Source organism: Panthera uncia, chromosome E3 (assembly GCF_023721935.1).
Source record: "Panthera uncia isolate 11264 chromosome E3, Puncia_PCG_1.0, whole genome shotgun sequence".
Taxonomy (NCBI): Eukaryota; Metazoa; Chordata; class Mammalia; order Carnivora; family Felidae; genus Panthera; species Panthera uncia.
Window position 1 is genome coordinate 24,833,766 of NC_064815.1, and position 24,065 is coordinate 24,857,830.

General features: G+C 50.8%; 1 protein-coding gene across 1 annotated transcript in view; it reads right to left on the reverse strand.

Moving 5' to 3' along the window:
• The window catches only part of HIP1 (huntingtin interacting protein 1), a 147,087-nt gene that overhangs the window by 47,242 nt on the left and 75,780 nt on the right, over positions 1 to 24,065 (reverse strand). The gene's annotated exons all lie outside the window — the stretch shown is intronic.

Consider the following 24,065-nt stretch of genomic DNA (forward strand, 5'->3'; position numbering starts at 1 on the left):
GTGGGCATGATTTATACAAGCATTCCCGTGCTGGCAGGCCATCAAAAAACTTTTTTAACCACTGTAAACCATTTTAGTAAGCATGCTTATACATATTGATGCCTTCATTCCCAATGGGTAGATTTCCAGGAGTGGGATACACTGGGTCAAAGTGTTGTGATTTTTTTTTAAATCTGCCATTATGGAAAGATCCAAACATAGACAAACATGGCCCACACAGCCCCCAGTGTCAACCCTTATGAACTTGCAGCCAAATCCACTTCCTTATGGACCAGGGGTCACAAACATTTTCTGTAAGGGCCAGTTAGTGGGTATTTTAGGCTTTGTGGGCCACATGGCTCTCTGCTGAAAGTCCTCAATTTTGCAAAAGTTGGAGCACGAAAGGAGCCTCAGAGATACTAAACAAATACATAACCAAATGAGTGTGGCTGCGTTCCAAATAAAACTTTATGCACAAAAACCAGGCAGTGGTGGGGATTCGGCCAGTGCCTGTTAAGTATGCTGACCCTTGCTTTCTCCTGTCAGCCTCTGACGCCCTTGCTCTCTGGATTATCTGAAGTAAAATCCCAGAGGTTCAGGATGAACCTCTTACAGAAAAAAAAAAAGAACAATTTAAAAATTAAACCGGGGCACCTGGGTGGCTCAGTCGGTTGAGCATCCGACTTGGGCTCAGGTCATGATCTCACAGCTCGGGAGTTCGAGCCCTGCCGCGGGCTCTGTGCTGACAGCTCAGAGTCTGGAGCCTGCTTTGGACTCTGTGTCTCATTCTCTCTCTCTGCCCCTCCTCCGCTTGTGCTCTGTCTCTCTCTGTGTCTCAAGAATAAATAAATGTAAAAATTTAAAAAAAAATTTAAAATTAAACCATAATACTATTATCACACCTAAACTTTTAAGGATGGGGGCGCTTGGGTGGCTCAGTCGGTTGAGTGTCCGACTTTGGCTCAGGTCGTGGTCTTGCAGGGTTGTGAGTTCGAGCCCACACTGGGCTCTTTGCTGTCAGTGTGGAGCCCACTTTGGATCCTGTCTCCCTCTCTCTGTTCCTCCCCCCACCTCTCTCTCTCAAAAATAAATAAAAATTAAAAAAAAATTTAAGGATAATTCCTTAATATCATCAAATGGTTAGTTAGGTGTTCAGATTTCCCTGTTGTGTGAAAACAGGAAAACTTTCTTGCATTTCTTCCAGTCAGGATCCAGATAAGCTTGCCATGTTGCATTCCGAAAAGACCCTAATGGTTCACATTTCCACTGACAATGTACAAAAGCGTCCCCACCATCACCATTTTTGCTGGTCTTATGGGTATGGTGACGCTTCACTGTGACTGTATTTTGTATTTCACTGACTGCTAGTGAGTTCTGGGTATTTCCTTACATGTGCTCATGGTTGTCAACTGCCTTAGTTTGTTTTTTAATTTTTTTAATGTTTATTTATTTTTGAGAGAGAGAGAGTGCAAGCGGGAGGGGAACAGAGAGAGAGGGAGGTACATAATCCAAAGGAGACTCCAGGCACTGAGCTGTCAGCACAGAGCCTGACGCGGGGCTAGAACTCACGAACCAAGAGATCATGACCTGAGCCAAAGTCAGATGCTCACCCAACTGAGCCAACCAGGCGGCTCGACTGTCTTACATAGTTAAGTATGCTCACCTCAACTTTGACCGCTTCTGCGTGTACTTAAGGTTTTTCCTGACCCTGGATTATACTGGTAGACTCCTACGTTCTCTTCTAAGTGTTTTAATTTTTTAAAAATTTTATTTATTTTGAGAGAATAAAAGCACAAACAGAGGAAGGGCAGAGAGAGTAGGAGAGAGAGAATCCCAAGCAGGCTCTGTACTGCCGGTGCGGAGCCCGATGTGGAGCTTTAACCCGCGAACCGTGAGATCGTGACCTGAGCCGAAACCAAGAGTCAGACGCTTAACCAACTGAGCCACCCAGGCGCCCCCACAAATACGTCTTTAAACCGTACTGACCAAGTGCCCAAGCTCACGGTCACTATGAGTCTTGCTTGCAACAATAAGAAAACCCAACACCTTACAATTCCCTTAAAATAACATATCATGAGTCTGGAACTACAGATCCTGTATGTGTTTGTGTGTTGGCTGCACACCGCACATGTTCTGTGCTCTAAACATTGACAGGAGGCAGAAGCCCCTGGAAATCACGAGCTCAGACTGGTGAGACTGAGCAGCCCATCAGGCTGTACGTTGACAATGCGGAGCCTGCTTGAGATTCTCTGTCTCCCTCTCTCTGTCCTTCCCCCACTCATAAGTGTGCACTCCCTCTCTCCCTCTTTCTCAAAAATAAATAAACTTTAAAAAAAAAAAAAAAAAGGAAAGCGTGGAACAATTTCCACGTGCACATATAGTCGCAGCCGCCAGTACGAGTCTAGGACACTGACCAAGGGCCCAGCCTGGTGCCGGGCTGCGGAATGAAGTTTCTGCCCAAACCAACAGCTCCCTGACCCCCGCAAGCCCTGCCTGCCCCTGTGGAGGCTGCCCCGGCCCCTTCGCTTGCAGCTCACTGGAGTTTTCCATGACTGTGGCCCACATGCCCCAAGTTCCCCGACCAATGCTTCCCTAACATACAAGTGCCCCAGAGAGCCCGGCCCACGGCTGTAGGCAGGCCGCCCGGTTTCTGAGCCAGAGATTTATTGGGCTCGTTGGCAGGGCTGAGCCTCAGCATTCTGGGCTCGTAATGGCAGGCTGCGGGTCCTCGGGGGTCCTCGGAACGTCGGACACCAGGATGTTTCCAGGACAGAAGTTCCCAGCTACGACGACGACTTTCCTGTAAAATTTCATAACACACATGCTCTAGTTCCTTCTACGTTCCAAATTCTGCCCGTCTTGCCAGGGCAGACCAAACTTTACCACCCTTTAGACCGGCCAGGCCACTCTGGCCAATAAGTTCTTCCCAACCTTCTTCCTGAATTCCAATTTTTCTTAGAGTTTGACACTTGGCATGTTGTCTCGCCTCCCCGCCGAGATTAAACTCCCGAGGGCAAGGGCCTGCCTTCTTCCCTCGAGGGCCCACAGCTGCTAAGGCAGGTGCAGAGTCTTAGTAAACCATCAAGTGATTAAGGAGTGGCTTGCTTCCCAGGCTCCCCCTCTAAAAAGCACCAGGTACGCGATGCTTCACGGCTCCTGGAGAAAATCTTTTCCCTTTCCCTCCCCTCCCCAGACTCTCCCTGCAAGAAATCATCAGGAACCAGGTGATGCCTGCGGGGACCCTCCCAGGACAGAGAGTGAGAAGTCGGGGTTCGATTTCTCACCTCCGGTCTAGGTTAGAGAACGTCCTCTGAGAACAGGCTGTACTCCAGACTTCCCTGGAGTCACACAAGACCAGCGACCACGCAGAGTCCCCCCTGAAAGAGCAGCATTGTGCACTGCTTCCTGGCCCAGCTGGCCCCTGTGTCCCGAGCTGGTTCCGGAGAGCCAATTATCAGCAGGCACCACGGGAAGGGGGACATTCTCCCAAGCGCCTCCTTCTCCTTCTCCAGCCCCTTCCTCTGCTCCTTTAGGGTAGCCTCGGCCAGGCTGCACCCAATGGAAAACCGTGGGGCCTTGCTGCTGCGGGAAGCGGGGCCTGGGCTCAGCCTCTGGGGGCCAGCTGGGCACTGTCCGGCCACGCACACAGCTCCTGGCAGGGGCCCCGTGCTTGGGCTGCCAAGGCTGGGCTGGCTCGCGAAGGTTCCATGGCGGGGCCAGGCAGAGAAGATGTGGCAGGGTCGGGGCGGCAGGTCCCAAAGCGAGGGACCGGAGGGGCCCCTGCCCGTCGCCAGCCACGCGGACAGAAATGCGAGACCAGGCGGGGCAGCAGAAGGGGAAAGCAGAAAGTGAGATAGAAGGAAGGCAGAGAAAGTAAATGCCAAGAGCACGTGGGGTGCAGGTGGCTGAGCAAAGGCACAGCTGGTGGCCGCCAGCGGCCTGGGGACGGGCTGGGAGCTGGTGACACCTTACAGTGTGCTTCCCCTCATCTGGTTTGGAGCCTGAGGGAAACAGACCAGAGGAAGGGCGCTTTTCACACCTGCGAGTTGGTCTCAGGTCTCATCCTTCCCCCAACCAGCCTGCGCCCCTGAGATGGCCTCCACGAACTGGGCTCAGCCAACACAGGGCTGGGAGAACCTTCCTCCCCAGTGCCCGATGCCGAGACGCAGGGCAGAAAGGGATCCGCTGGGGAGGACCAGGCTGGTGATGGGTGAGGAGAGGGTAAGACACCGGGGACGCACGGAGCGCAGGAGGGCGCTGCAGCAGTCACGGGAGAGGGGGGCACAGCTTGAGTTCATGGCCGGGACGCGGAGCCTGAGCCAGGGCGGCAGGGTTCAGAACCCAGGTGAGGTCATGAGAGCCCGGGGAAGGATGATCAAGGTGCGGAAGATGAAACGTGGCCTTCCGCACTGGGTGCCTTCGCACCGAGAATGCATGGTGTCCCACATCAAGTCTTTTTAAATCTTCTCTGGATCAGAAAGAATAGTAGCGCGGTCATCATTGCTGTCAGCAGAGCTGCCACGGAGCGCTGCACTCAGGAGATTTGCTTCCGATCCTCCCCTTCAGCCCTGGAAGGCGGGGAATCTGAGCCCACGTTTCCAAGACGAGTTGTCCAAAGTAGCACAGGCAACAGCAGGTGGGGCCAGGATTCCAACCCAGTTCGGCTCCCCACACTGTGCCCCCGTCAGCAGCCTGCCTCTCGCCTCCCACCCCTGACGCCTGGTCCCCTGGTTTCTTTGGTGGCTCGTCCCCAGATCTCTATCCACTTGCCCTCCCTCCTTAATGATCTCAACTAAGCCCGTGGCTTTGCACTCCCAACTTCCGCCAGCACGCCCACCCGTGTATTTCTCTCCCCGTGTCCCTCCGAGTCCTCCTTAATGAGCCTTTGCCTCTGAGTTTCCGTCCAGACATCGACCATTGGGCCCTCCCCACCCCCTGACCCCTCTGCTTCTCTCCACTCCTCTGCCTCCTCCGCAGCCCAAACCACTGAGATAGGGTCCCCACCGTACCGGCCCTTCCCAAGCTGCTCTGCACCCAGCAACCAGAGTGATCTGTATGTACGCGGGTGAGGTCACGCCCCCGCTCAGAGCTGACCACCGTGTGCACACAGAATGAAGTCCGTGCTTTCATGCAGCCCACCCGGTCCAACCACACTGCTGTCTTTTTGTTCCTTCGGCGTTTCTAAGTCTTTCTGTCGCTGACGCTCCTTATGCCCGGAACCTCTTCCATCTGCAAGGCTGGCTTTTCCTCCCTCTCTGGGCCGTTCAAATGTCACCTCCTAGGCGGCCCGTCTAATCTACGGCATCTCCCCGCCCCTTGTCCTGCAGTATCTCTTTACCAAGATTAACCACCCTGGTTATTTCCTGCAGAGGCTCTTATCGCAAGCTGAAATTCCCTTGTTTGTTCATTTGCTTGGTGTCTTTCCCCACCCGCCAGTGATCTCCGTGAGGGCAGGGACCATGTTATCTGGCCGTTTCCCCCATGAGCACACCTACTATGCCTGGTACCCAGACGAATTGATGGATGAAGGCCTTGTCTGCTCAGATCTCTCCAAGCAGACCTCCTTGTCAGTGCTCCCTACCGTGTGCCCTCCCCTCTCCTGTCTAGGATGCCCCATCTTCTCCTTCCTCCAAGTTCCTCACAGTTCTTAAGTCAAAAATCTTGCTGGGGGTGGAGGCACCCAGGTGGCTCAGTCGGTTGAGCGTCTGACTCTTGGTTTTGGCTCAGGTCATGATCCTGGGGTGGTGGGGTGGTGGGATTGAGCCCCATGTCTGGCTCCACACTGATCGTGAAGCCTGCTTCAGATTCTCAATCTCTTTCTCTCCCCTGCCAACCTTCTGCCCCTCCCTCACTCCCCGACCTGCTCTTTCTCAAAAAAAAAAAAAAAAAAAAAAAAAAAAAAAAAAAAAAATTCTTGCTGATAGTTACATAGAAGCCGCCCTAACTAATGATATCCAGCTACTTGTTCTTATTATCCTCTAGTACTTAGCTAGGTTCTATATAGCTAAATACTTCCACTCATTTCCTTGTTTTTATAAAAGGTTATTTGTTATGAACAGAATTGTGTACCCCCCAAATTTGTAAGTTGAAGTCGTAACCTCTGATGTGACGGTATCTGGAGATGAGGGCTTTTGGGAGGTGATTAGGGTTATATGAACTCGTGAGAATGGGCTCCTCATGATGAAATCGGTGCCCTTATGGGGGCGCCTGGGTGGCTCAGTCCACTGAGTGTCTGACTTTGGCTCAGGTCATGATCTCACAGTTTGTGAATTTGAGCCCCACGTCGGGCTGGAGGCTGTCAGCATAGAGCCTGCTTCGATCCTCTGTCCTCCTTTCTCTCTGGCCCTTCCCAACTTCCTCTCTCTCTCTCAAAAACAAATAAAACATTAAAAAAAGGAGAGAGAGACACCAGAGCATCTTTGCTTTCTCTCATTTTCTTTCTCTCCACCATGTGAGGACAGAACGAGAAGGCAGCCGTCTACAAGTCACAGGGAGAGCCCTCTCCAGGGATCTGAATCAGCAGGCACCTAATCTCTAGAACTGTGAAAAATAAATTCCTGTTATTTAAGCCACTCAGTCTATGGCATTTTATCATGGCAGCCCAGACAGACTATGACAGTATTTTTTTTTTTCTTTTTAGTATTTTGTGTGGCTTCTCTGTATCACAACCTGGGGGGCTATTGAAATTAGAATCACATCTCCCTCTTCCTCCCATTCTATGAAGCCCCCGACCATATCCTCCAGGTTCAGGATAGGTGGGGAGTAACCAAGCCATCCGGGTCACACAGATTTCAGAGGGCCTAGCAGAAAGAAAGGCGCTGTTCTACAGTCTCATCATCTGGAAGGGAAGATGGAGTAAGCAAGTTGACAAGATTAAAAACTGTCAATCACTCCTGCAATTGGCGAGGGGTACAAACCTGAGTTGGGAGGAGGGTGGTCAAGACCGTGCAGCAGGAAACCAGTGCTCCGAAGTGGAAAACACTGGTGGGAACAACACAAGTGTTCGTCCACAGAGCAATGGATAAGTGAAGACATGGTCTGTTCACACAGTGGAATATTATTCAGCCTCAGAAAGATGGAAATCCTACCACACACTACAGTGTGGATGAACCTGGAGTATATGATGCTCGGTGAAGTTAGCCAGACACGGAAGGAGGGATACTGTTGGACTCCATGTACGTGAGCTACTTTGAGTAGTCAAAATAGAAGAGACAGAGGCAGAATGGTGGGTGCCGGGGGCTGGGAGGAAGGGGGAATGGGGAGTTAGTGTTCAGTGGAGACCGATCTCAGTTTTGGGAAGATGAAAAGGTTCTGGAAACGGATGGTGATGACAGGTGCAGAAGTGTGAATGCACTCAATGCCACTGAACTGGACCGTTAAAAGTGGTTAAGATGGGACATTTTTATGTTACATGTGTTTTGCCACAATCAAAACACACATCCACACACAAAAAGGAGCGTGGATGAACCTCAGAAACATCGTGCTAAGTCAAGAAGCCAGACACGATGTCATGGGCTATAGGATTCCATTCATAGGAAACGTCCAGAAGGGGTGAATCCACAGGGACAGGGGGCAGGTTGCTGGTTGCCAGGTTCGGGTAGGAGTGGGGGGGATGGGCAGTGGCTCATGGGGATGGGGTTTCCTCTCGGGATGCCGAAAACGTTCTGAACCTAGTGGCAATGGCTGCACCACGCTACTCAATTATGCGCCTTAAATTGGCTAAGATGGTGAATTTTGTGTTTTGTGGAAGATTTTTTTTTTAAGTAGAAAACACCAAGGAATTGTGATTTTGACTGAATACCTATCAGATGTAGTGCAGGGCTGCCTCTAGGCTGTAGCACTGAGCTATGCAAGCCCAAGTGGGCCTTCTGCAGACTGGGATGGGCATTCTATGCAACTGGACCAGGTGCCTGGGTGTGGGGCACGGAGCGAGGCGCTCCTGGTCAACACAAGATGGAAGAGAGTGGACCTTGCCATCCAAGAGTTAACTGTTTGTAGGGAGATAAGGACCGTCCTCCTTCCTCTTCCTGTTCTTTCCTTCCCTCTTCTCTGTGCAATTTCAGCAACGCTTTATGAAAAAAAGTAACCAGTTTGGGTGTGCAAGCTACTTACGCAAGCTGCTTATGCCTACGTCTACGAGTGGCACAGACGGATGAGTGGTATCAGAAAGCGAAAGCCGAAAATGAGATGAAGCTTCCAGAAAATGTGGAGGAAACCCAAAAAGCCTATCTTATCGTACAAAACGCAAAAAGAACAAGACGGAATGGGCACGCTGCTTTCTGCCAGTGGTGCACTGTGGATGATAAACTCCTATTTTGCCTCTGTCTTTTCCGTCCAGAAGGACCTTTGAACTGAAAAAGGCAGACGGAGCATTGAAAGGGAAAACCCAAGGCGAGTTAGGAGGGTGTCGAAGGGTCGCCGGTGCTGAGTGAACTGGAGCAAGCCAAGGTGATGTGCCTTCTAGACTCTAAGGCAACATTTCAGAAAAATCAAGCAGACGCACCGTGTGTCTGAATTTCGAGGATCAAGGCATTTAACAAAGTTTCGTACAACATCTCATACACAAGGACAAGAAACTACAGGGTATCAGTGTTGCAAACCACTAACCTCCAGCTGAATCTGCAGCCTGCTTGTGTGTGGCCTGTGAGTGAAGGTTGGTTTTGACATTTTTAAGGGAAGAGGAGGAAGGGAGAGGCAGGGGGAAGCAACAGCATCTGGCCACAAAGCCAAAAGTTTACGACCTGGCCCTTTTCTGGAAAAGCTTGCCAGTCCCTGGGTTACGAGGGAAGATCCATGAGGGCAGCTGTCTCTGCTTGCAGGTGCTGATAACTGGCTACCGTCACCTTGGGGTAGGGTGTGCCGCCACCCTGGACTTGTGCCCTCCACCGTGTTTACTACTGAGGGTATACAGAAGGCATAGCGCCAGATCTAAGTAATGTCTAGAGCAAGTGCACATGTGTTTGGATGACAGTGGAAGGGTATGACCATAGGTGATAACCAGTGGGACAGAAGAATACGCCTGGGCCCAGAATTCAACTGCACATGGACAGAAAGTAAGTGCCCAGTGAGTTCCCGGTAGGTTAGCTGAGTTTAACAGTATGACGTGGCCACTATAATAACATGAAATTCAAGAAGCGAAGTTCATTTTGGGCTATATCAACAGAATTAGATGACCGAGAACAAGAGCCAGTCCTTGGTTTTATGGCTTTCAACCGCATTTGGGAGTACTGATTCATCCCACCATGTGCCAGACATCCTGCCGGGCACCAAATGCGGCATGCAGCTTTGGGCGCCCCATCCAAGAGGAACATGGATAATGTGGGTGCATGCAAAGGAACCCAATGAGTATGGGGAACCACCCAAGGTCAGATAAGAACAGATATCAGGGCAAGAGGTGGTGCAAAGTAGGGATGGGCAAGAAAGGGTACAGAGGTCTTTAAATATCTCAATTCCCAGCACTTGGGAAGTGGAGGTCCTCGGGGATCTGACACAACCCGGCAGTGAGCATTAAGAGAAGCTGTGTTTTTTGTCCATCATCCTCCAAACTGGAAACAGTTACGACGTCCTTGAACTTGGGGATGAATACACAAGCTGCAGTACAGCCCCACCACAGGAAGCAATAAAAGGGAACAAACTATTGATTCATGCCAACAACATGGGTGAATCTTCAAAGTATGGATGTCAAGTGACAGAAGCCAGACTCAAAAGGCCACAAACTGCATGATTCCATTTATAGGACATTCTGGAGAAGTTAGAATTATAGGAATAAAAAAAAAAAAAAACAAAAAAAAAACAGGTCACTGGTTGCCAGGGACTGGAGGTGGAGGAAGGGGTGGTTACAAAGGGGCATGATTTGGGGGAGGTGATCCTATCCTCAATCTCGATTGCGTGGAGTTTACCTAACTGCACGTTCCTGTCAAAACTCACAAAACTCTATGCCAACAATGGTGACTTTTATGACATCTACATTACATTTCAGTAGACCTGGCCTTAAAGAGAAAGAAAGCAAGTTTAGTGGGAGGTGGACAAGGAGACTTTGGAAGGTGGGCACGGATGCTTGGCCCGGGCTGCCGGAGGAGTGTTTACACAAGACGGTCTTCCAGGGCCCCTATGCCTTCTGAGCCTAGGAGGTTCCGGAGGAGCTGGGGATGGAATTCTGGGAGGAATGAGAAAACCGGGGAAGAAGACATAAATAACAGCCATGCGAGGCAGGAGGAGAATCGAGGGGTGGGGGGGTCACCCCTGTTGGTGAAGACAGTGTGTCAAAGAGTGCTGCAGCGGCAGGTGGGTGAGGACCGAGAATTCGCCACTGCCTATGACATCACTGGTGACCAGGGCAAGAAATGCAGCAGCTCCGTGATGGAGGTGAAAGTCTGTATGGGGAGGAGAGGATGGGAGGCAGAGTGGGAAGCAGCCAAGACAAAATGAACGGCCCTCCTTCCCAGGGCCCGGGGTTCAGGGGTGGGGCTCTCAGTACCTGTCCCTCACCAGTGTCCCTCCCTCCAGGCCCTCCCAGCGTGTTCCCGTTGGAATGGTGGCTGCAAGGCTGCCTCTCCTTCTCCAGACAGGGTCATACATGAGGATGAGGAGAACACACAGGCATAGGATGTCCCCAGAATGAGGGCAGAGAGGCTGCAAAAAAAACATCTCTTTTGCCAGAGACAAATACAGGCATGCCTCGATTTATTGCACTTTGCCTTACTGCTTCACAGATGCTGCATTATTATTATTATTATTATTATTTTTATTTTTATTTTTTTTACAAACGGATGGTTTGTGGAGACCCTACATCAGGGAAGTCTATCGGCACGTAGCATTTGCTCACTTCGTGTCTCTGGTCACATTTTGGTGATTCCTGCAATACTGCAAACTTTTTCGTTATTATTATGTGTCGTGGTGATCTGTGATCAGCGATGACGACTAGCTGAGAGCTTAGATGATGGTTAGCATTTTTTTTTTTAACAAAAGCATTTTTAATTAAGGCATGTATGCATTTTGTTCTTTTGACAGGACACGAATGCATACTTAATAGGCTACAGCACAAGGTAGATATAACCTTTATATGCAGTGGGCAACAAAAATTTCATCTGACCCTGCTTTCTTGCGATATTCGCATTGCTGCGGTGGTCTGGAACCGAACCTGCAGTCTCTCCAAGGGATGTCTGTGCCTCTCCATCCTTCTCTGAAATCGATCCAGGATGCTCATGAATCCTGCGAAGAGTACTCTCCCTTTCTACACAAGACGCCTCTCCGATCTGCCTGCCCCTCATTACTGGTCCCAAAGCTCCCCAAATTCCAAGGCACGAAGAAAGGGACAAAGTGAGAGCCCAGTGTCCCTCCTAGGAGGCCCCTCCCCACACTTGCAAGCCTCTGGGAGACCTTCCCAGGTCACCCTGTCCCCTCCTACTCTTGGTTCCTCTACCATCACCCTGGGAGTCCCTACAGCCCTGTGTCCGCAGAGTTCCCCAGAACTTCTCCAAATCAGATCATTCGGCACGGGGGTAACTGATGACAGAAAGGCAGGGGACCCTACCCCGTCCCTCCCGACCTGGAGAAGGCAACACATTCAGTTTTCTGTCACCTCTGTGGTTCTAGTCTTACTGCCTTCATTTATAATTGCTGCTGCCCAAGAGTCCCCTTCTGCCAGGTCATCCTGTCATATCCTTGGGCAAAAATTGCCATATTATCTGTACTTGCATCCGCCGACCTACAATCCCATGCCCACACTGCCCATGGACTTGAGCAGCCTGGTTTCTCACGAGGCTCCCCCTTTTCTCCATACACCCGTGTCTCCTTCCTTAACAACCCTGGGCGTGGGGCCCACCTAGACCTTCAGAAGGCCCTGGGAGACAGGACGAGAGGGTTAGGTACTGAGACAGTGGGTCTCATGGCCCGTCTCCCCTCTGCCCACCTGCAGGTGGCCGAGGCTTTGGAACAGCACCCCTCTGCTACAGTTCTGCCTCTCTTGCCACAGAGGAAGCATCGGTTCTGCCTTCTGAGCAAATGAAATTGCAATGCCCCTGTTCACCAGGAATTTTGCACCGGAGAACGTGTCCCAGTCACTTTCCAGGCAAGTCTGCCCACACGGTCAAGACTCGGGCAGCCTCATCAGACATGTCCTGATGGTTCGCTCTTCACCGGCCAGGCTGGAGTGGCCTTTTGCGACACCCCTTGCCTCCCAGAGAGACAGCTGCTCTGTAAGAGCGGAAACCCTGTGCTGTGTCTCTCCCCGAACCACCGGCATTGCCAGCTTCCTCTCCTCCCCTCCCCTGCACCCCCCACCTCAGCTTTCTGTGAGGTCGGTTTTGTCTCTTCTCTTTTAGTAACACAGAGCAACGTTTCTCCCACTATCTCAAGACCCAAGGGGGAGGTGGCGCCGGGCTGACAGGGGGTCCCTGGGCATAGGAGCCACCCATTCATTCCCCGCTCTGTGTCCTTCCAGAGCCCTGTTCCGTCTGTCACATGAACGAGCCAGGAAGCACTTGCTGTACCCAGATGTGCCAAAGCCTGCCACTTCTCCCGCAGATCGCTATTTTTGGTTCCATTTCTACCACACGCCCCCCTACCTAATGCCCATTTGGCTATATGGCCCCCCACCTCTAGTCTCCACCACAAATGGACCCAAATAATAAAGCCTCAGGAGTAACTCCTCATGCGTTCCTCCCAGCTGAGGACTCTAGGGTGACTCCTGACCTTCTGGGGTCCAAACTCTCCATTTCGGCTCAGGGTCCCCTCCCCGCTCAATTCTTCAGCTTTTATGTCTCGCTTCAGAGGGTGGTCTTCACGCGGCTATGATCCGATCTTCATGAACACGGTTTTGTTTTGGGCTCGTGAACACGGTTTTGTTCTGCGCTGACAGGCAGCAGAGAGCCTGATGTGGGGCTCGAACTCATGAACCGTAAGATCATGACCTGAACCGAAGTCAGACACTCAAACGACTGAGCCACCCAGGCGCCCCCATGAACACAATTTGTACATAAAGACAACCCCACTTTATGTACGGGGGTGGCTCTGAGGAGATATCGTTCTTTCTGAGCCCATCAACTAATTCTGTAACTTTAAACATTCCCAATTTACCTGTTTGGCTCACTCCAGTGTGTAAATACCAGGTGTGCTTGAATGATAATGGCAATAAGCATTTCCAATTTTTGCTTAGTCCTTTTCAGCTTCCAAGAGCTTTCAAATCCACTGTCTTATCGATGCTGAGAACACCCGAGGAGGGAGGCGGGGCGCACTTTATTAACAAGTGGGCTTGGAGAGGTCAAGCCACACAGCAGCCCCAGCACCGGCCCTTCTCCATCAGGTACGCATTCTATGTCCCAGTTAGATGTAGTCAGATAGTTATAACTGACCTCTTAGCCAAAGCCGACTTGTTTGCTAAGCCTCTGCTCTGCCCTCAACACATTCATTATCTTTTTAAAAAAGTTTTCCCTTGTGATGAGAACTTAAAAAAAATTTTTTTTAATTGTACTAATTTGTTTTGAGAGAGAGAACACGAGCAGGGGAGGGGAAGAGAGAGAGGAAGACAGAGAATCCCAAGTAGGCGCCACACTGTCAGCACAGAGCCCGACATGGGGCTTGAACTCACGAACCGTGAGATGGTGACCTGAGTTGAAATCAAGAGTTGGATGCTCAACCGACTGAGCCACCCACATTCATTATCTTAGAGGCAGATTTCTCTTGTCTTGTAAAAGGTCCAACCAGGCCTACTAGCAGATGTTACGATCTCTTGGTCTGATCAGAACCAAAAGGAAAAAGTTCTCAGAAAATCCAGAGTGGAAACCTGACCCTAGGCCAAATAACCTCTAAATAAATGAGTCAACCTTCCACTATTTTTAGGAGGCAGTTTCTGGTCTTAGATGCTCCCACACTTTCCACTGAACCCTTAACACACAGTTGTGTTTTCTCAGAGAGACACATTCAGGTTGGAAGGGAAACCGAGATTGGGTGGCGGGTCCGGGAAGCCCAAGTTTGTTGCAAAACTCTGGGGAGAATTAGGACAGAACTCTACCAGGCAGTGTGGCCACAGGACCTTGCTCTCGTCTAAGATATTAGCAGGATGGGTGATGCACTGAGAGGGGATATTCCTGAGCCCTGAGCTCCAGCCAGTCCTAGAACAGTCTACAGCCAGGTTCACACTGGCCATCCTGGCAAAACCCCGAAGCAGATGTTCATCCAGCCTCCTGCAGGGGGTGGGCTCGGATGTGAGAACGGCAAACAGCACACGATTGCTTCTTTGGTCAGTGGTTCCCAAACTCAGCTGTGTACGAGTATCACCTGAGACTATCACCCTAACAGACTCCTCCGCTCCACCCCAGACTGGATTCATTTGGTCTGGAAGGGGACCACTGTTCAACTTTCTTTCCTTTCTTTCTTTCTTTCTTTCTTTCTTTCTTTGTTTCTTTCTTTCTGGAAGGGGACCACTGTTCAACTTTCTTTTCTTTCTTTCTTTCTTTCTTTCTTTCTTTCTTTCTTTCTTTCTTTCTGGAAGGGGACCACTGTTGAACTTTCTTTTCTTTCTTTCTTTCTTTCTTTCTTTCTTTCTTTCTTTCTTTCTGGAAGGGGACCACTGTTCAACTTTCTTTCTTTCTTCCTTCCTTCCTTCCTTCCTTCCTTCTTTCTTTCTCTTTCTTCCTCTCTTTCTTTCTTTCTTTTCCTTTCTTTCCCTTCCTTCCTCCCTCCCTTCCTTCCTTTCTTTCTTTCTTTCTCTTCCTTCCTTCCTTCCTTTCTTTTAGAGAGAGAGAGAGAGAGAGCACGAGCTGGAGAGAGGGGCAGAGGGAGAGAGAGAATCTCAGGCAGGCTCCGTGCTCGGCACAGAGCCCCACATGGGCTCAATCCCAGGACCCTGGGATCATGACCTGAGTTGAAATCAAGGGTTGGACGCTCAAGTGACTGAGCCACCCAGGCGCCCCTTGTACTCTTAATGTTTATTTTTATTTTTGAGAGAGAGAGAGAGAGACAGAATGTGAGCGAGGCAGGGGCAGAGAGAGAGGGAGACACAGAATCTGAAGCAGGCTCCAGGCTCTGAGCTGTCAGCACAGAGCCCGATGCGGGGCTTGAACTCACGAACTGTGAGATCATGATCTGAGCCGAAGTTGGACGCTCAACCGACTGAGCCACCCAGGCGCCCCTCGTACTCTTTACTTCTTTCTGGTCATGCTACAGAAGAACATTCTATGTCAGAGTCTAAGGAGGAAACAAAAACAACAACAACAACTCAGCCAAAGGAAAGGCAGAAATGAAGCAGGGGAAGAATGAGGACAAAGAGAAAGGGAATGGCCAGGACAGAGGAAAAACGGGACATGGAGGTTTCCTTACCTCAGACAGGCAGACTTTGGTTTAAGTCAATACACATTTCTGGGGGGGGGGGGGGATATGAATTGACACTAAGGACACATTAGGAGATGATTCATTTCACAAAAGAATTTGGCATCACATTCCTTTAAATAGCAGCCTCTGCTAGTACATTTAAAATAGGATTCCATTTACAGAAGTGTGATTTACACAAAACCACATCTGTTACATAAGGCTCAGGAAAAGAGCTCTCCTCCCTTGTAGTCTGGCCAGCTATAGACCTGGCCCCACACAGATCGTCATCTACTTTCTTCTAAAAGATGCCCAGCCCAGCTCTCCAGCACCTCTCCCTCTGTTTCACCTGATTGTGGTTAGCAGATCCTTAGAGACCATCTGAAGCTCTTCTGGCCTTGCCTAAATGCAAGGAGCAACTGCTTCAAATCCTTTACACACTCACTCATTCGTTCAGCACGTACTTCCTGAAGGCCTACAATGTGCCGGGCACGGCGGTCGTGCACCCAAGACGACCCGTCTCTGCCCCGTGGATCTTATATTCGGGTGGAAGACAGCGTGACAGTGAACAAATAAATACGATCTATATGGTGTCTGAGAGGTGGCAGGTGCTATAGGGCCAAGAACGGGGCTGGGGCCTACTAGGCTGGTGTTACGACCTCACCCAGGGTCACCAGGGAAGGCTGTATTAGGTGACAGAGGGTGATGAGGAAGGAAGCCTGAGGGACACCTGGGAGAAGGGTTGCAATGAGAGCCCACCTGGCAGGTGGGAGGTTTAGTACGGCTGCAGCCTGGAGGTTGGAGGTGGGAGAGGCCGAATCGCAAGGGGTCACATAGGCCCTGGCAAGGAACGGTCTTTGTCTCAGCGAGAGAGGAGCCCCTGGGAGGTTTGGAGCAAAGGGTGATGTGATCAGACTCCTGTTCTCGAGGACCCCGCTCTCGGGCTGCTGTGCTGACAAGCAGGGATTCGGGGAGAACAGAAGCATCGCAGATGAATCAGTTCAGGCCAGAGAGGATGAGGGCCCAGACCAGGCTGGTCGTGGTGTAAATGCTGAGATGGATTTGGATATATATACATATGTGTGTGTGTGTGTGTGTGTGTGTGTGTGTGTGTATGTATATATGTATACATATACGTATATGTATATACACACATATATACATATATGTATACATATATGTATATATGTATATATGTGTGTATATACACATACACACACACACATATATGAATTTAAATTCAAGTTAGTTAACATACAGTGTAGACTTGACTTCAGGAATTTTGGATATATTTTGAAGGTAGAGCCGACGGGGTTTGCTGATGACTTGGACGTGGGGTGTGAGGAAGGAAGGAGTCAAGAGTGGCATCTGACAATGTGCCAGAACACTGTGCGGGGCTGAGTCGCCATCCACACGCTAGAGAACCAAAGGAAGAGTGGGTTTGGGGGCAGACAGGACCGTGGTTTGGGGGCATGTTACAATGAGATGCCCATCAGATACCAAATGGAACTCTATCTGATCCGGGGCAGCAGGGTGGGGCGCAAACCTGGAAATCAGAAGGGGTTTGAGCTAGATCAATTGATTTGATGGCCATCCACATATAGACAGGATTTAAGGCTGGGTAAGACCACCAAGGAGTGAGTGCAGATGAGACATCTGGGGACAGCCTGAGGACACCCAATATTCAAGAAAGAGGTAGGAAGAAGCGAGGGGTGGAAACAGAAAAGAAGCAGCCCACGAGGAAGAAGGAAAACCGGAAGCGTGGCACCCTGAAAGGCACATGAAGAGATGTCTTTTCTTTTCTTTTTGATATTTATTTATTTTTGAGAGAGACAGACAGAGTGAGAGACAGAGCATGAGTAGGAGATGAGCAGAGAGAGAAGGAGACACAGAATCCGAAGCAGGCACAGGCTCTAAGCTGTCAGCCCAGAGCCAGATGCAGGGCTCAAACTCACGAAGTGCGAGATCATGACCTGAGCCAAAGTCTGACGCTCAAATGACTGAGCCACCCAGGTGCCCCTGAGATGTATTTTCAACAGGGGGTGAGCAGCTGTCAAAGCTGCCAACAGACCAAGCAAAGGAGAGCTGAAAACTGACCACCGGGAGGGACATCGGACATCGTGGTGATCTTTAAAAGGGCTTTCGGGGAGAGTGGAAGCGGGCAGAGCCTGCAGGGGGGACTCAGAGAGAGGAAGAAGGGGCTCCTTCCAGCCAGGGGGCTGAGACAGATGGATTCGGGGTCCAGGTGTCCTGGTTTTATTTATTTTTTAATGTTTGTTTATTTATTTATTTATTTTTGAGAGAGAACACAAGCAGGGGAGAGGCAGAGAGAGAGAGAGGGAGACACAGAATCTGAAGCAGGCTCCAGGCCCTGAGCTGTCAACGCAGAGCCCCACGTCGGGCTCGAACCCAGGAACCTGAGACTGAGAGCCGAGCCAAAGTCCGACGCTTAACCGACTGAGCCACCCAGGAGCCCCATAGGTTTCCTTGTTTTAAATGGGAGAAATCACAACACGTTTGCATAGGTGTGAGGGGAAGAACTGGAGCGTCACGGGAAGGGGGCAGGGGAAGGGGCCTCGTGCACAGGAGGCGCTGGCCACTCTGTCAGGCACGGGCCCAGGTCACAGCGTATGGAAACAGGTGTCGGCAGATGGCTGGCGGGGGCTCGTGCCGGCTTTCTGGGGATTGCATCTAGCCCTCGCTGTTGAAACAGGAAGCAAGGTCAGGGGCTGAGAGTGAGGGCGGGGGAGGAGAAGGCAGAAGTGTTGTCTAGGAAAGTGGGGGGCTGCCAGGACTCGGGGCACCGAAGGCCCATTCCACAGAAGCTTGAAGAAACAAACGAAGCCAGTCCTCTCTGCCTCCTCTTCCCCGGGGCCAATTCTCCCCCATCCCCGCCTTGTTTCTCACACTAACTCGTGCCCTCCTTCCCCCTGCCTTCCAGCTTTGGAACTGCTTGCACCTCCACGGAATCAATGCTGACACACTCGGTCACTTCTGTGCTCTTCTTCTTCGATGAGGCCTTTCAGGAAGGAGACATGAAATTGGGGCTTCCTTTGGCAGATGTGTGTGCTGGTGGGGAGCAGGGCGGGGCGGGGCTGGGGGTGGGACACAGGAAGCATAAGGCAGAATGTCCAGATCCCCTCTCAATTCTTCTCTCAGCTTCCTTCCACTCCCCCACCCCAAGCCCCACCCACCACAACCTTTGGATCTCGAATTCCCTTATCTGAGACTCCCTTATCTGAAACTGGGACTGAATGGTCTCTACCTTATTGTAGTTCCAGCTCTGATTCCCTAATGCCATTAACCTCTCCTGGCCTGTAATAGATCCCAGGCTCATTTGCACACATGATGTCATTTAACCCTATGGTCGCAGCCAGGCTGCCAACTCCGCTGATGAGATGGGGAAACAGAGTCTTGGAACAGGGAAGCGACTTGCCCAGCTAGTTGTGGGATGCCTGGCTGGCCAGCAGCACAGCCAGGATTTCAGCCAAGACCTTGCTCTAGCTGTGACCTCACGGATCCCGGCTCTATCCTTCCAGGCCTGGGAAGGACAAGTCAGACTCACTTCCACTGAGAGAACACACAGGTCTGTCAAGCTCTAGCCTCCAGAACTGAAGTCCTTATTTTTTTTTTTTTTTGTAAGTTTATTTCTTTATTTTGAGAAAGAGAGAGTGTAAAGGGCAGGGGCAGAGAGAGAGAGAGAGAGAGAGAATCCCAAGCAGGCTCCGCACTGTCAGCGGCGCAGAGCCCGATGCAGGGTTCGATCCCACAAACCGTGAGATGACGACCTGAGCCAAAATCAGGAGTCAGACGCTGAACCGACTGAGCCACCCAGGGGGCCCACTGAAGTCCTTATTAACACACAATCAAAGTACAGGCATCACTGATCTCTGGGCAGAGCCGAAGAGGAGGGAGTGGAGGGGCAGTGCAGGATCTGGTCACCCCGGGGAGGCCAAGGAACGTCCTGGCTGGCGGGCAGGAGCCCTGATGGATACTTCTGGCCCAGAACCCAGGGAGTCAAAACAAGCTGGGGAAGAGCTGCCGAGCAGTTTGCTAAAGTGGAGGGGGCGGGGGGTTGGTGGTTGCTAATTCCGGGGGTGGATTTCATCACCATCAGTGGTGCTCTGATATGACTTCCTCCGAAAGCAGAGGACCCAAGAACTCTCACTTCTGTTTCCTGAGGAGTGAAGAGGAGCCCTTCCTCAGGGAAGGAGGGGGTAAGAGCCTCGAGGTTCAGGAGGGGGGTCACCCAAAGGGCCCTCAGCTCCTGGTAGGTACAAATGGCCAGACCCCTCTTTCTAAAGCACGGCTCCAACCATGCCCAGGTGTCCAGGGGCTCACCACTGCAGGCGGGGAAAAGGCTTTCGGGATCTGGCCCCCATGAGTTTAGTCAGCGATGACTTTATACACTCACGAAATTCACCCACCAAACATATATCAAGCACCTATGCGTCAAGTGCTGTACTAAGTTAACTCATGCATGAGTCAGATGTAAGTGCTCTGTGTGCACAGCCAGTTAGAGAGGAGATACTGGTGAGTGCAGAGTTGGGGGGGGGGGGCATCTGACCAAGGCTGCAGGGCCGGTGTGGGCGTCCCTTGGAGGAAGAGCCAGCCGCCTACCCGGCCTGGAGGAGGGGCCTGCAGGGACGTTGGTGTGGAGAAGCAGGCATCAAGGCACAGAAGTGGGGGCCAGTGCTCAGTGTGGGGATGTGTTGCTGGAGCACTGAAGAGCAAATGAAGGGGTGTCTGGGTGGTTCAGTTGGTTGAGCATCCAACTCTTGATTTCAGGTCAGGTCCTGACCCCAGGGCTGTGGGCCTGGGTCCTGCATCGGGCTCTGCACTGAGCGTGGAGCCTGCTTAGGATTCTCTCTCTCTGCCCCTCTCCCTGCTCATATTCTCTCTCTCAAATAAAATTTAAAAAGTTAAAATTAAAATAAAGAAAAGCAAATGAAGAGGAAGCCGGGTCCAGGGACCCCCATTCGCAGAATTATATACAACAGTCCAAGCGAGCATCCCCTGGGCCCACCACTCAGCTAGAAACAGATTAATAAAAAGAATTCTTAAACGCCAAAAATCTTTATCAATCCAATGGCAATCATATTGTAATATGGAAATGGAAGAAATCAACACGTTGTATACCTTAAAGTTACACAATGTTATATATATCCAATACATTTCTTGATGATAAAAATCTAAAACCTTAAACCCCAAGTATTTCAAGCGTAAAGCAGTGAAAAAGCGTCACTCTTCGATGTGTGGACAAGGACGTCACCTTCCTGGTGGGAAATGGACAGAGGACATAGTTAAATGTCTGGTAACAGTGTACTGATTACAGGGAAGTAATACATCATCTCTACTTCTCTGGAAACATGGAAATAACGGCACACAGAGCATGCCCTCGCCACACCCCAGGTAGACAGCACTGTGATCATCCCCACCAGACTAGGGGGCAAACCCCGGCTCGGGAAGCCTCAGGAACCTGCCCAGGTGAGTAACTGCTGGAGACAGAATTTGAGCCCTAAGGACCCATGCCCTTGACCATTCTGATATACTGTTTCTAGACCCGAGACATAGTGGAAGCTAAATAAGCTTAGACAAACCTATGTTATTGGATGGTCCCATTTGGTTTAAATACGTGTGTACCTGTTGTATATACGCTTCTATTTGGTTGAATCAAGTGAAAATTGGCCACTTTTTAAGATGTTTATTTAATTTCTTTTTGAGAGAGACAGAGACAGAATGTGAGTGGGTTAGGAACAGAGAGAGAGGGAGACACAGAATCCGAAGCAGGCTCCAGGCTCCGAGCTGTCAGCACAGAGCCTGACGCGGGGCTTGAACTCACAGACCTGTGAGATCACGACCTGAACCGAAGTCGGTCGCTCAACCGACTGAGCCACCCAGGTGCCCTTTGGCCATTTTTGACTTAGACAAGCAGCACTTTTATATGGCGCAAACTAGCCTGTATGTATGTGCACGTGCACACACACACACACACACACACACACACAGAAAAAGTCTAAGGATCTATACCAAATCTCTAGCAGAAGTTTTGGATGGTGGAACTGTACTCGATCTTTATTTCTTTACACCTTTACCTATTTTCTGAAAAAAAAAAAAATAGTGCAAGTTAAACACTTCAGTAGATTACGTGTCTCCTCGCTGCGGCTGCTGAAGACCATAGACAGCTCTGTGACATTAAAATGCACCCAAAGCACAGAAGCCCCAGCCTCACTGAACCACAGCATCAGAGGCCAATGTGCTCACAGTCGTGTCCCCTCAGGAGGTGAGAAGCCAACGCTAGACAAAAACTGCCGTAGAAAGGGCCCAGGATTCAAAGGGAGGAGTCCAGCCGTAGGTACCAAGGTGATGTGTCAATCCTACCCTCGTTCTAGCTGGTGTCACTTGGGTACAGCCAAGGGGGCCTCCAAAACTGACGATGTCACCAAATCCACCCACAGCACCATGGCCAGAGACCTGCTCACTTGACATTCAGCTCTGTTCATGGAGGTTTGTTAGAAATAAGAGGTAGTGTCTTTCTCTGACACTTAACGAAATTTGGAAGGAATCGATGAGCCTCCAGGGCTCTCCGTCCAGTACGGCCTCCGTCCTGGAGGCCAAGCTGAACAGACTGCAGGGAGGGCGGCTGGGGTGCGGTGTAAGTGCCCTAAGGTCAGATTCAGGCAACTCAGAGCAATAGGCCAATGGCCATCCTTGGCTGCAAAGTTTCAGCTGGACAGTGAGCCACAGCAGACCGTGACTAGGGCTCCCAGGGTCCACCAAGAGCCAAGGAAAACCCCTGCTGGGCATGACTGGCCCACCTCTGTAATGCACCTGACCTTTAACGTTCTAACCCTGGGGCAACTATATCCCCGTCTGCATTCTCTACCCCCTTTTCCTGGGCCATTCACCACCTTCCAACATCCTACACAATTTCCTTTGTTTACATTTACCGCTACTGTCTACACCCCATCCCCGATGCACACACAGGAGGTCAGCTGCACAGGCAAGGATCTCTGGTTCGGTCAAGCGTCCCAAGTGCTTAGAACAGCACCCGGCATGTGGGGGGTACTCCCTAAATATTTTTCTGAATAGATGAATGAATGAATGCCTACCTAAGATGTTACCCACCCACCCCCCCCACCCACCTGTACCACCTGGCAGAATTAATTATCCTTACCCCTGAGTTTCTATACGCTTTCCTTAAATCTGTGACATCACACTTATTGTACTCTATTATAATAATTGTCTCCACCTCTTTGAAGAGAGGGGCCTTCAAACTATCCCATTCTCTTTTATATTCTCAGTGCCTGGCACAGGGCCTCGGTGTGTGCCGACTCGGGCAACAATCTTGACATCTGCATAGGACAAAAAGGACGATGGCCAGGACCCCGGTTGACACTGTCCAGCACCGAGACCGCTGACATGGAACTTGACGCGGGACGCAGTCACTCGGTAAGACTGCTTTCCAAAGAGTCTAGCCTGAGACAAATCCAGCAGGAGAAAAAACGACTTTAGGTCCCAGAAAACGAGGCCGAACTGAGTGCTCCAAAGAGAAGTCAGAACAGTTAATGAAACGCTTACTTGAAAACAAAACAAAACAAAAAAACGACTAAATTTGCGGCTCCCGTGCTTATCCTGGTCCCAGTGAGGGCCACCTCCAGGCCTGGGACCAGAGGGAGGCGCAGGCCTGCTGGCCAGAAGCGCACGTCCCGACATGACCGCCAAGCGGGACAGCCTCTCGCTGGTTTCGGCCGCGGGATGCTGGTTGTTTCGACGTGGGCCTCACACCTGGCACCGCTCCTCCCTCTGGCCCTGCTCCTAGCAAACCTACTCAGCATGCTGCCACTGGCCTTCACCACGTCACCACCCATTCATTTACCACCTACGGCACGCCATGTGTTTCCATCAATGAAACGGCTGCTCCCCTTCTTCCTAACACAGCTGATGAAACACCTCCTCTTCCAGGAAGCACTGACGTATAAGAGGATTTGGATCCCGCATCCTGGGAACTTGGCCGGGCCCCTGAGACAGGGACCGTCGCCTACTATTCTAGTATAACCGCAGATAGTTCCCGAACACGCCTCGTGTTCCCTGGACCTTGTGCTTTTACGCACATGGCTCTCTTTGCCTGAAATGCCCTCATTTGGCTTTCCCCCGGGGGACTCCTTATCCCTCCTTCTCCACCTTTCTCGGGGAGACCCCTCCTCTAGTGCCAGGTCATTTATCCCCCCACTTTCCCATGCTAGTGCGTTCCTCAAATGCACTCTGTGAGTTTGACCAAAGGTACTGTAATTACAACGTGGCTGATGGCCCTACTAGCAGAGGGGTCATTCTGAAAGAAGGAATGTTCCACCCTTCATCTAAAGTCTTAAGATTTTACTGGCTGCCTAATTGAATAAACAAAAAAAAAAAATTAATAATTACAGCACGGCTTACTGTGCCCTCCCATGTGCCAAGAACTTTAAACAGGCCATGTCAATACCTCTTAGGTAGGCAGACAGACACCAATCCATCCAAGAGACAAGGAGGTGATGCACAGACAGGTCAACTAACTGGTCCACGGTCCTCGAGAGGCAAATATGGTCAGGATTTTAGCCTCTGGCCTAGGTGACTCCAAAGGCCCACGGTCAGCCTCTTGCGCGGTCTCAGGGCACAGAAGATGCTCCCTGATCCTCCACATGCAGGGGACTTGGACCCCAGCTGCCTCCCAGCTGCTTCCTACCCCTCTAACCCCATCCTACTGGCCCAGAGAAATCCCCTCCAGATCAAAGAGTCATTAG